The sequence below is a fragment of the Anastrepha ludens genome, chromosome 3 (genome assembly GCF_028408465.1).
Source record: "Anastrepha ludens isolate Willacy chromosome 3, idAnaLude1.1, whole genome shotgun sequence".
In the NCBI taxonomy this organism is placed as follows: Eukaryota; Metazoa; Arthropoda; class Insecta; order Diptera; family Tephritidae; genus Anastrepha; species Anastrepha ludens.
The window spans coordinates 35,059,629-35,073,090 of record NC_071499.1 but is presented as its reverse complement, the minus strand read 5'-3'; the positions used below and the strand labels follow the sequence as shown (position 1 = coordinate 35,073,090).

The 13,462-nt window shown below is 31.2% G+C and overlaps 2 protein-coding genes across 5 annotated transcripts in view; one reads left to right on the top strand and one right to left on the bottom strand.

The window, feature by feature from the left end:
* Positions 1-13,462, bottom strand: part of LOC128857400 (uncharacterized) — a 104,921-nt gene that overhangs the window by 16,823 nt on the left and 74,636 nt on the right. The gene's annotated exons all lie outside the window — the stretch shown is intronic.
* The window catches only part of LOC128857401 (transforming growth factor beta-1-induced transcript 1 protein), a 77,664-nt gene that overhangs the window by 127 nt on the left and 64,075 nt on the right, over positions 1-13,462 (top strand). For 3 of the 4 annotated variants that reach the window (XM_054093149.1, XM_054093148.1, XM_054093147.1), the window contains exon 1: positions 3-109. The exons of the other annotated variant lie outside the window; for it this stretch is intronic. The gene's annotated coding sequence lies outside the window, so the exon portion shown is untranslated. Of the gene's footprint in view, positions 1-2; positions 110-13,462 lie in introns of those variants that run through there. 4 annotated transcript variants of the gene reach the window in all.

The window sequence follows — 13,462 nt, the reverse complement described above, 5'->3', positions numbered from 1 at the left end:
GTGTATATGCAAAAGAGTAACAAATAAAACAATTGCATATGAATAAATGACAACGCATCAACAAAAACAAAAATATTAGAAATTAAAAATGAAAAAATCAATTTGAATTGTATGTATTACGGGAAAGTGCGTTTGGTCACTAAATATTTTTATAGCAATTAGTGTAATGGAGTGATTTTCATACATACATACATATGTATCAGTAAATTGTATATGTATATGCGTATGCAAATGCGCGTAAATATGTATGTGCATATGTCAATAAAGAATATTTATTTATGTACTTAATTCAATCAAGAGGCATTGTGCACAAAGAGAAGAAAAAACGCATACAAATTTAAAATGATTTTTCGGTTAATTGCTTCAAATTGTGTGTTGATATGCGAGATCGAAACGAAGCAAACGAAAACTGTAGAAACTATTAATTTTTAAGCAAAATAATAGTTTTACTAAAAAAAAAAAAAAAAAAAAAAACAAAATGTGACAAAAATGAAAATGTAAATGTGAAGTTCAAAATAAGAATGCGAAACCTCAAACAATTTAAATAAAAACACAAAAAACAAATGTAACAAAAATGGAAATTTAAATGTAAAGCTCAAAAAAAAAAAAAAATGCGAAATCTCTGAAGATCTTAAACTAAAAAAAAAACAACAAATTGATTTTTAGAGATTTCTGGAGCCAATTTTAAAGGATAAAATAAAAAAATTTTGATGAATAATAAAACTTAAAAAATTTCACCCTTTAATGACCAACTTTTTCTTTTTTAGCGCAAAAAATATATTTGTTGTCTTATTTAACTTCTATGCAAAAATTATCTGACATTGAGTATCGGATAATTGAAATAGAATTTGTTTGGTTGTTCGTTGACTGCTAGTCGAATCAGCAGGCCTTTAAGCAAGAAATTCGACTAGTATGTGATTTATATTGACATACATACACTTGTCTCAAAATAATAGCAGCGCGACGAATTATCAAGTTCTACTTCGGTGCCACGACAATCGGTTCTACGTAACCGGAACGACCCGGATTTATATCCGGTCATGGACTGTCGCTCCAGCAGCATTCCCCGTATGTGAATATGGGGAATGTTTTATGCTGGCACAACAACAACAACCAAGTTTCACTTATTTCTTTCGTGTTTTTTTACAGTTTTTATAAAAGAAAAATGCATTCTACAACTAAAACCATACAACCCAAAACTTAAAAATTTATACAAAATTCACAAAAATTTCACAAATTTAAAAAAATTAAAAATTTTTCACTTTTTAATAAAAACTTGTAGAAAACTGCTTGCTATGCAGTTTTATTACCAATTCCATTTTAGTATATTATAAAAAAATGTAAGTTTTAAGCCACTCAAAAATTGCGCTGGTTTTTGATGACTGTGTTTTGGATATGATGTTGATACCAACATCGACCTTCTCCAAGTATTCTTTGGCCGACCGCAACCTCTGCTCCCTTGCGGGTTCCAGTCCAGTGCCATTTTCTAAGCGTGTGACCTATCCTACGGCATTTTTTGCTTTTGAATATTTTGCAGATGATGCGGAGGCGTTTGTTGGCGAAAAATTGTAGCCTCTGTGTAATGGTGTGGGAGACCAGGCATGTTTCACTTCCGTATAACAATACTGACTTCTCACATGAGCTGGTAGTTCGCATTTTAGAGCGCCTGTAGATTAGCGAACTCCTCCATACTGTATGCATTCGCCTGAATGCCGCCCTTGCTTTGTTTAGCCTGCAGTTGAGATCTTTATCTGACCGCCGTCTGTCGTGAGAATACAGCCGGCGTAGCAGAAAATTTCGACAAATTCTATCGGGCACCCGTCAACCATTATAGGAAGTTCAGGCGTACTCTTTCGTACAGGGCCAATCTTGATATACTAAATTTAATGGGCTATAAAACTGCATACTCAGAATATTTCTAAAAACTCTTAAATACGCTTAAGTTTTCTGAATTTTTATCAAAGTTTGGGTTTGTTTATGGTTTTGGTTATATGAGCTATATAGTTTTTGTTGTAGAACTCACTATACTATTTAAAAACTTTACTATACAAAATTTTATAAAAAAAATAGTTAAAACTTCCTAATTCGTCGTAGTCCTATTATGTTTTTTTTTTTTTTTTTTTTTTTTTTTTTTGTATGTATACTTTTATTTGCAATCTATCTTGACGACAATAAGCAAATGTTATAATATTTGTAATCTTAACCTAGGTACTTAACAGAAATGGTTTAGTCTCCACTGAGACTAACCATTATATGCCATTTTATGTTGGGATATTTTATATTATTTATTTGATAAATCTAGTATATGGAAGCGTTTTAGTCGTCGTATACTTTGACTATTATCTAACAGATTTATAGCTAGGGTATTACAATGATTGTCGAGCCGATTAATATACTTTTTGCTATATTTTTTTATCTCTTCTTTAACATAAGAAATATTGAGGTCTTTATGTATCTCCTCATTTTTCACAAACCAAGGAGCACCTGTTATTAGTCTCAGAGTTTTTGACTGGTAACGTTGGACTATTTCCACATTGGAGTGACTTGCTGTTCCCCAGAGTTGTAAAGCGTAAGTCCAAATCGGTTTTAAGATTGCATTATAGATTCTTACTTTATTTTCCAGGCTTAGCTGCGATTTTTTACTAAAAAGCCAATACATCTTTTTCGTTTTTTGGTTAAGTTGCTTCACTTTAGAGTTTATATGTGATCTCCAGGTCAACCTTCTGTCAAGATGTACACCAAGATACTTCACAGTCGTATTTTGTGGTATTTGAGTACCACAAAGATTAACAGGAGGACAGTCTCCTTTTCTAAGAGTGAACGTTACCTGTGTAGATTTTTGGGGCTTGACTCTAATCCTCCATTTGTGCATCCATTTCTGTACTTCATAAAGCTCTTTCTGTACATTCAGCGACGCTCCTTCTGGGGTCAGCGATGTTGCAATTATAGCTGTGTCATCAGCATACGTTGCAATGCTTACATCTGCCAACACTGGCAAATCGGCAGTGAATATTGTGTACAGAACCGGACCTAGCACACTGCCTTGCGGCACACCAGCATTTATGGAGTATATATTAGATGTTACGCCTTGATTTACAACATAATACTTTCGGTTAGTTAAATATGATTTCAGTAAAAAGGAGTATGGGGCGGGAAGTATTTTCTTAATTTTATATAAAATTCCCGGGTGCCAAACTCGATCAAATGCCTGTTGTATGTCAAGAAAAACTGTTGTACAATATTTTTTACTTTCCAGTGCCTCTGTAATATGATTGATGACTCGGTGGCATTGCTCTACTGTTCCATGACCTCTTCTAAACCCAAACTGGTGTTCCGGTATTATATTATGCTTGTCCAGTACTGGCAGCATTCTTCTTAGAAGTATTCTTTCAAATACTTTAGAGAATGTTACCAGCAAACTTATCGGTCTGTATGAAGACATAATGTTTTCAGGTTTATTGGGCTTATTTATCATGATAACTTCCGCACATTTCCACTGCGTTGGGTAATGGTCAAATCTCAGCATAGCATTGTATATAGTCGTTAATAGTTGAAGACACTTCTGGGGCAGATTTTTTAAAGTTTTTCCATCTATTTTGTCATATCCTGGTGATTTTTTGTTATTGATGTTTTTAATCCCTATCTCTACTTCTGTTGTGCTAATACGGCTTATTGGAAAACTCATTTGGCATGGCACATCTAAGAAATTAAAAATTTCTTCGTCTTGTATTCCATCACAATCGCGATTAGGTTGGAACACTGTAGAAAGGTGTTGCGCAAATGCCTCCACTTTTTCTTCATTTGACCTGCACCAAACTCCATTGCTGTCTTTAATAGCGACATTTCTTCTACTAGGACGCTTTAGATATCGCGTAGCTCTCCATAGGGTGTATTCATAATCATTTGAAAAGGGATCAAGATTTTTTAGAAAATCAGCTGTCGATTCATTTCTTAATTCAGCCATTCGTTTCTTAAGATCGTTTCTTGCCTTATTGAACATTGTTTTGTCCAAAGGATTTTGGCTTCTTTGCCATTTTTTCCTCAGAGCTCGCTTATGTTTGATTATTCGTCTGATTTCTAAAGATATAAATTCGCTACTTCTTGCCCTTTCTTTTGGAGGTGGCGCAAACAAAAATCCAGCTTCGTGTATGTTGTTGGTCAACATTTCGACAGCTAAGTCTATTTCTGTGCCAGTTTTTAGGGGCATATTTATATCAGTTTTATTTTCAAGCCAGTTTTTGAACGCAGTAATATCTGTCTTCGACGTAATAACCTTGTAAGGAAAATTGCATTTTACTGACACGGAGCTGTATGTTACAATGAATGGCGAGTGATCCGAACTCAGGTCAAAGCTTTCAGCTATACTTATTTGGTGTTGGGGTATACCTGAGTATACAATGAAGTCTAGTAGGTCAGGAATCTTCCTAGGATCGAAAGGCCAGTAAGTTGGTTTACCTGTAGACAGCGTGGAGAAATTATTATCAGTAATGCACTTATAAAGTTGCCTGCCTTTTGGGTTAATTAGTCTTGACCCCCACCAGGGATGTTTGGCATTGTAATCACCACCAGCAATAAATCTTGTCCCAAGTTTCTGGAAAAAGTCCCAGTATTCCCTGGGATTTATAGAAAATCTTGGTGGAAAATACACGGCTGATAAACTTAAATCAAAGTGCAAACACTTCACCTGGATGCAAGCGGCTTGTATAGCGTTGCTGTCAACACTGTCCATAACCCTGTACCTGATACTGCTTTTTATTATTATTGCTGATCCTCCATCTGCTTTGTTGTCTGGGTGATTTGCACTAATCAGATCATAACCGTGTATTTTAAAAAAAGATCTGTTAGTAAAATGTGTTTCCGAAATTAATATAATATCAATATTGTTTGCTTTCAAAAATACTTGTATTTCATCTTTATGGTTGGAAAGACCATTGGCATTCCATATTGCAATACGTAAATCTATTTGCATAGTTGGTTAATTAAAAGAGTTATCATATTTAAAAGATTGTTGGTTAATTCGAATTGCTTGGCAAGCAAGGCCTCAATTCTTTCAAGTGGATTGTCGTGCCTTGTCCCATGGTTGCCTTGAAGCACTTGAGCGTATGTGGGCTGGCTCTCATGTTGGTTTATGTTGTGAGGCTTAGTTGGTTGAATAAAGTTTCTATTTACATGCTGTGGATTATTACGTATCGGTCTATCATTACGTGCTACCAGTTCTTGATACACTCTGCAGCCTTTGTAACTAGCAGCATGAGCTTCAAAACAATTAGCACATTTTGCAGGTAACTCTTTATTTTTAGGGCAGTCATTAGTAGGATGATCTAGAGAGCATTTCACGCATTTGTAGCTTTTTGTACAATAGGACTTGGTGTGCCCGAATTCCTGGCATCGAAAGCATTGAACTATATCATTCACTTTTCTTGGCTGTTCCACTTTGACAACAGCATTACCAATATACTTAATTTGATATATATCAGAATTTTTGTTGTTTGGCTCCAGATCAATAAAGAACATATTTAGGGGCTCCTTGGTTATACGACTCTTAATTGCACTAACGTTTCTTACCTGGTGACCTAGCTCTTCAATTTCATTCTTAATGAATTCAGTTGGTGTAGAGTAATGCAAGTTTTTAACAACTACCCTAAAGGCCCTGTCTTGCTTTAATTGATAAATGTGAAACTTAATTTTATCTTTTCTTAAGTAATCTACTAATTGTCTATAGGTATTCACGGATTTAACTATAACCCTTACGTGTCCATCTCTTTGAGTTTTATAGCTGAAACTGTCTTTCGGAATACACTTAAAAATATAAGACATCATGCCACTTATATCATTGACATCAGACAAAAATATTGGCGGCGGCTTAACAGAGATTTCCCCTTCCGTATTATTGTTTTCACCATCATTAATTTCCATTGCAGGTGCATTTTTATGATTTTCATTGTCAAGGTTGTTGTCATCTCTTAGCAGGTCAAACCGGTTAGCACTACTGGATGGTCCAGTTGCATCGGCTAGAGCTGGTCTTTTCTTCATTAGAGGTGAACCTCCATACGGTCGTTTTTTTACCATCGGTACGCTTTGCCATTGTATGTCTGGATAATCGTTGTTGTCGTCAAGCATTCTTATTTTTGTTTTTTTTTAGCACCAACGGTGCCTTTGTTGTTGGTTACTTCAGCAGCAATTGTTTTTAGAGAGAAAAACAAAATATAACAAAGAAAAATGCAGGCAAACACTGTGCGAATGCAAGCAAAGTGAAATAAAATACGAGTTAACGGTACTGTTGTTGCTTATTTGCACAGGTGCAGAGAAACACTTCTGATCACTAACGCAGTCAAATCACGACTTCGTCCTATTATTTTGAGCACAAGAGTATGTATACTATATAAGAAACAATATTTCTTGTTTGGGAAATGAGGCTATTCAATGGCTTAATAAAAATTAAAAAAACTAACACAAATTACTGCTCTTCGCATTTGGGGAGGTGCAAATATAAAATCTATATGCAGATCGCACCCGATGAAGTTACAATGCGCTATTCGGAAATATTTTCCATGCATTTTGTTTCTATAAATTTCTCATATACCAAAACAAAAAAAAAAAAAAATAATGCTGACGCCCTGGACAAATGCTTCGTATTTCATATGAGAATAGAACAAGAAAAATCAAATCCTTCCAGCTATAAGTAGAATAGAGTAAAATATATACAAGGTGGCAAAAAATGTAACATCCAATTTTGTCTTTCAATAACTTTTACTAACCAAAATAATATTGAGTGAGAAAAGATCTTTGTTTGCGTACTGCAGCTGTTTAGTTCAAATATGATTGACTTACAATGCCATTAGCAAAAACTAAAAAAAAAAATGTTAAAAACAAAAATTTTTTTAAATAAAAAAATACAAAAAACAATACATATAAATATAAAAAAATGAAAATAATAAAAAAATAATAAAAAATACAAAACAAAAAAAAATATATAAAAAAAAATACAAAAACAAAAGTAAATAAATAAAAACTAAAAGTAATAATAAAAAAACTATTAAAAAAATAAACAAAAAAATTAAAATAAAAAATAAAAATAAAAGAAAAATAAATAAATAAATAAAATAAAAAAAATTAAAACAAAAAATAATACAAAATTAAAAAAAAATAAATAAATAAAAAAACAAGTAAATAAATAAAATAGAAAAAAAATTAAAATAAAAAAATAAAAATAAAAATAAAAACAGAAATAAACAAATAAAGAATAAAAATAAATAAAATAGAAAAAAATAAATAAATAAAATAAAAAAAAGTAGAAAAAAAGTAAAAAATAAATAAAATAAAAAATAAAATAAAATAAATAAATACAATTAAATTAAAAATTAAAAAAACAATTGAAATAAAAAATAATAAAAAATTATATATTACAATAAATGAAAATAAAATTAAAAAAATTAAATTATAAAAAATAAACTAAATAAAATTAAAAAAAAAAATAAAATATTAAAAACGAAAGTAAAAAAATTAAGAATATAAATAAAAATATAAAAAAAAAATAGGAAAAAAAAAATAAATTAAAAAAATTATGAAAAAAATTAAAAATAAAAATTAAAATAAAAAATAAAAACACTAAAAATAAAATCAAATCTATAAAACTCTGTTAGTTTCCTCTTGCTTGATTTATTTCCTATTGAAAAAGGTTTTTTTTTCACTAAAAGGGAGTTGGTTTCTGTGCACTTTGTTGTGGAACACAAAGGAATAATAAGGAGAAAAAATGTAAACTTTTATAGTTGGTGCTTTGTATTTGCAAACAGAACAGATGGCATTGTGGTAGCGAGAAATGTTAATCGGTGTATGAACTGTCTGTTGACATACATACAAATATAGGGTATTCACAAATGTATAGTAAGTGTCGTTTTTTTGTATGCCAAAAACTTTAAACGGCTACAAATATATTTCAGATGTTCGGAAGTTATCATAAAGGCAAATAATGAATTTTCACACCATTAAAAAGTAGTTGGTTGTGGTTTGAAGTCCTGTAAATATTTACTTAACCGTTAAAAACTTTTGGACATATGACAATACGACACTTATGACGACTTGTGAATCACTTTACGTATGTAAACAAACGTTATAAATGTAAAGTTACTGTCAGTTATTTGCTTCAACCTATAAAAAATGGTTTTCGGCCTTTAGTAAACATTTTTAGGATCATTCCAAGCTTTGAGTATGCAGTTGTTTCTACTACCTATCATTATTATTATTTGTTATTAAGTAGAATATACAAATTTAAAACTTAATATAAAGCAGAGTACGAGTACGGAGAGTATTTGGCATTTGTGAACTAGACAGCTGCAGTAAACAGAGATAGACGTAATGGAGCGCGTTAAAGTCACAAGAGAGATTTCTATCACTCAAAATCATTTTGAAAAACAAAATTGGATTATTAATTTTGCGCCAACTTGTAGTTAGTTAGTACTTGAAAAAGCGCAGAGCAGAAAGTTGAGAGCTAAAGTTGAAATATGGTATTTCTATATTTAAAAATTTGGAATTTAAAGCGTCCAGTTCATTCATAACACAGGCCTGCGAAATTTAACTTTTTTCAGTTTCTAGAATAGCTGTACTTGTTTCTTGTAGTTTTTTATGCGCTGAAAACGAATCTGACCTTCAAAATGCTCCATCACATCAGGATTTTTGGTAAATGAAGCCTAAAAGGTCAAAAAATGGCCATTTTAGCCATTTTTGATAATTTTTTTTGGGATAGAAAAATTTTTTTTCAATTTTCGATGAAAAGGTCGCATAGCACAACTCTTTAGCTTTAAACCCCATTTTTTTAAATTATTGTACGATTTTTAAAAAAAAGTTATGACATTTTGAAATTAACAGTTTCAGTTACGCCAATAGACGTTATACCCAACGTATGCGTAACTGAAACTGTTAATTTCAAAATGTCATAACTTTTTTTTAAAACATCGTACAATAATTTAAAAAAATGGGTTTTAAAGCTAAAGAGTTGTACTATGCGACCTTTTCATCGAAAATTTAAAAAAAAATTTTTCTATCCCAAAAAAAATTATCAAAAATGGCTAAAATGGCCATTTTTTGACCTTTAAGGCTTCATTTACCAAAAATCCTGACGTGATGGAGCATTTTGAAGGTCAGATTCGTTTTCAGCGCATAAAAAACTACAAGAAACAAGTACAGCCATTCTAGAAACTCACCCTCGCAGGACTGTGTAATTTTCGGCATTGAATTCCATACATATTTTGATAACACTTACAAAAAGCAAAACGCACAGTGACCTCAAAAAGTAAAAAAAAAACGATTGCTTCCGATTACAAACTTTCAATGGTAATAAAATGTTTTTTTTTTGCGTTTTTGTATGTACATAGATAGACAGTGTTCAAAAAATGTTACAAAAACTTAAAGTATATAGCACTTTTTTAACAAAAAAAATATACAAATATTTAAATGAATATTTGACCAAAGTTCGACTCTCTTTTGCTGAAACCGCACTATTTTTGTTTTTTGGGCAGAACATGGCTCAAAGCGAGGCCAAAGTTCTCTAGTTATACATAATATTTTAAAGTAGTCGTAAAAAAATGCTTGTAACTCACTGTACATATTGTATATTCTATGTAAAGGGTCTTTTATAAGACGTGCCTAGAAGTTTTTTTAACTCTCCGTTAGGCATGCGGGTCTTTTTGACATTGGACGTGAATTTAACATGTTTCAGTATCAGCTAACGACTTGAGCTTCCAGGTAGCTTCCTAAAATTTAATTTTCTATAGATTTATGAATATAACTTAAAAAAAATGAGAAAATACCAAATCCGGGTGCCCAACGGAAGGTTTTAAAAAGGGTTTCATACGGAGTGTTAAAATAAACACGTAAAAAAATGTATATTCTTTTAGGTTTCACTATTTTTTATTCAAAAAACGGCTCTTAACAATTATATGTGAAAAATGGCAGCATTTAAATGTTCATCATGGACACGTCTACTGGCAAAATCCGTCAAGCAGCTGATTCATGAATGCCTAATGTCGAGATATCGATTTTGAAGGATTAAAAGTTTGTTCCGCAACACTGTGCGGTACAGCAATATTCTCAACAGAATGCCTACTTTTTGGTTTACCAGTTCTTTCTCGACAGAACCAGTTTCTTGAAATTTTTTCACCAATCTTTGAATTGCCGAACCATTCGGACGATTATTTCCACCAAAAGAATCAAGAATTTTGCGATGCGTTGTTGCTAAAGATCGACCATTTTCATAATAACTGATAATAAAATTATTGCCTCTTTCTATCGCGTTAAATTGCACATCTGGCTACTTGACAAATGTCAAAGATGACATAAAAAAGGTACCAAAAGGTAAAAAGGTACTTGGAATTATTCACCACTACCATCCAGCCGTCATTTTCGAAAGACCCTTGCATGCATACATTTTGTTCAACCATAAAAAGAGAACATTTTTTAACAAACAAAAAAAAAAAAAGATCTAAATTCTCTGTACAACTATCCGACATAGGCAAGTGGGTTTGTGCGTACCTGATATTCTTCTTCTTCTATTCTATTTGTTTCCACTGTGGACAGAAAGCATCAAATAGCGGTCCGCACTTGGCAGTCCACAGAGTGCATGTCTGCTAAACCATATGTTGTTTGCAGACTTAGGCCCCACAAATTGTGGACCACGATGTAGAGAATACAGAAACCGAAAAGCGCTACTTTATTTTTGGCGAATTTGACGATAGAGCGAAAAATAAACAAACCTTTTGTAAGCAAATGTATGCACGTGCAGAGGTATGTGCGGACAATTCATTCTATATTCCACTCACTTTCCCTTATTCTTCCTCATATTTTTTTATTTTTGTTATACTGTCGTCATGGCAATCTTGCATTCTATCATTCTTTACCGCGCAATTCGGATGACAAGCCTAAAAATAATAGCCGATAGCCGCTGCTGCTAGTTGTGTAATATAATCATTTATAACTATTTTTTATGTAAATAAATAAATAAATAAAAAAATGAATAAATAAATAAATAAATATAAATTTATTTTCTGTGTTTATATGGTATTTATTTATAATAGATGATTATAGAAATCCATTTATTTAAGATATGAACTTCCACTACTTTCAAAATAAGCAGCTTATACGAAGCCAGGGATCGGCAATCTGAGGCTCGCGAGACACATGCGAGTATTTGCCGGATTCATTTCAAATTTTCACCCAATATTTTTAAGATATTATACTTTAAGAAAATGGAAAAAATCCAATATTTTGAAAATTCTGACTCTACCCCTAACACCTGTGTTCGACGCATGGAATAAGCTTCCAGATTGCGACAGTGAGACGATTTATTGCTGAAAGTACTATTTATTAATGGCTCTTTAAAAACTTTAAAATTTTGTAAATTGTAATTTTTGACACTTCCGACTCATAAGGTTGACGACCCCTGAGAATGTTGTATGCCCATGTTTTTCGTTGGAAGAGGAAATGTTAAAAGTACAGTTTTTTTAATTTTTTAAATTTTCAAGCGGCCATTGTGTTGTATGCTACTCTTAATCACTTTTTTAAATTTTTTTAAATTTTATTGCGGTCTAGTCCAGAGCGCATCTATAAATTCTACACCTAAGTATATTCCTGTTCAAAGGTTCCGAAAATAGTGAAATCAGAATGGATTTGCTGACTTTTGTATATAGAACATACTGTTATAAAGAAAAACTGTTGATGTTATAAAGAATATTACAAATGATTGAGAAAAAGCGCGTATTTGCCCAAAAAACCTTTAACAAGAAAAACAAAGTTCAAAAATTCAACTTCAAGTAAAAAAGTTTCAGTCTCAAATTCTTAAACTAAAAATTAATCAATAAAGAACAAATTCTTGGCGGCCAATAACTTTGCTGCAGTACAAACACAAAAACTGAAAATTATTTTTAAGAGCATTCAAATCAATAATTCATTCATTGTTGTTACTCATAGTTGTTATTTTTTTCTTGCTATTGTTGTGTCAGCATTCATACAGTCGTAGTAATATTTGTATGCACACACATACATACGAATGTGTGTACGTAGCTGTTGTGCGTTCTTAGCGGGTGGCTTTTGCGGCTTTCGCGACATTGACTAGCTTTCTAATATTACCGACTAGTTTTTTTCTGTTATTCAAGTTCTTTGAAACGCAATTCGTACTTTGCCACAGGGCACCGAGTGGGGTGGCAATCAAAGTGATATATGAGTATTTATATATGTAAAAGTAAATATGTGCATGGGCATTTACATATACATACATATGTAGCTAGTTTTATATGCTTACACATATGTAGATATGTATGCAGTAGTTACTTTAAACATCCCCTAAGAAATTTTATTCTATATAAACATTAAGAGGGCACTAACTTTTAGCAATTATGGAAATTTTAGTTGAATCGGTGGAAGTTTTCTACCCAACACTTTGTAGCGCTACGCTAGAGCAACATTTTGCACTGATTTGCTGCACGTACTCGAATATAAATCGAAAAGTTATGAGGATCTCTTTATGAAATTTGCATGGATTATGGCTTAGTCTCAGCTATTAATAAAAAATAAAGAAAAAAATGGCAAAAAAAATTTTTTTTTCTCAAAAATTATGAAAATAGAATTTATAGTTGCGATCTGATATGGTGTTTTCCCGATTTTTTTTATTTTAAGTTTTGAGAATTTGTTTTTGTTTGATAATTTTTGAGAAAAATTTTTTTTGCCCATTTTTTTGCAATTTTTTACCGAAAATTTGTTTTTTTTTTTATTAAAAAATGAAGAAGAAAAATATCCGAAAATATTTCAATTTAAAAACTCCTATTCCAAAATTTTCGGAAAGTTTTTTTTCTCAAAAACAAAAACAAAAAATGATGATTTTTTCAGAAAGCGTTTTTTTTTGTTTTATAATAGTTGAGCAAAATATTTTTTTGCCACTTTTTTGCAAAGTTTGTTTTTCGTTTTAAAATTTTTGAAAATAAAATTTTTTTTGCCCATTTTTTCCGGTTTTTTTTTTTAATAAAAAATTAATAAGAAAATAACCCGAAGATATTTCAATTTAAAAACTCCCATTCGAAAATTTTCGGAAAGTTTTTTTTTTTCTCAAAAACAAAAGCTAAAACAAAAAATTTTGATTTTTTCCGAAAGAGTGTTTTTTTGTTTTATAATTTTTGAACAAACTATTTTTTTGCCATATTTTTGCGAAAAGTTTTGTATTGTTTAATAATTTTTGAGAAAAAATTTTTTTGCCAAGAAAAAAAAATTGTAAAAATATTAAAAAACAAATCGGAAGATATTTCTTTTGAAAACTCCTACTCCAAAATTTTCAACTCCGAATAAATCTCTAAACTATTTAAAATTTTTTTTAAGATATGTGGATCTCTCTATGAAATTTTCAGGGATTACTGAGAGCAATTTCAGCTATTAATAGAACAAATGGCAAACCCATTTTTTCTCTAAACCTATGAAAACA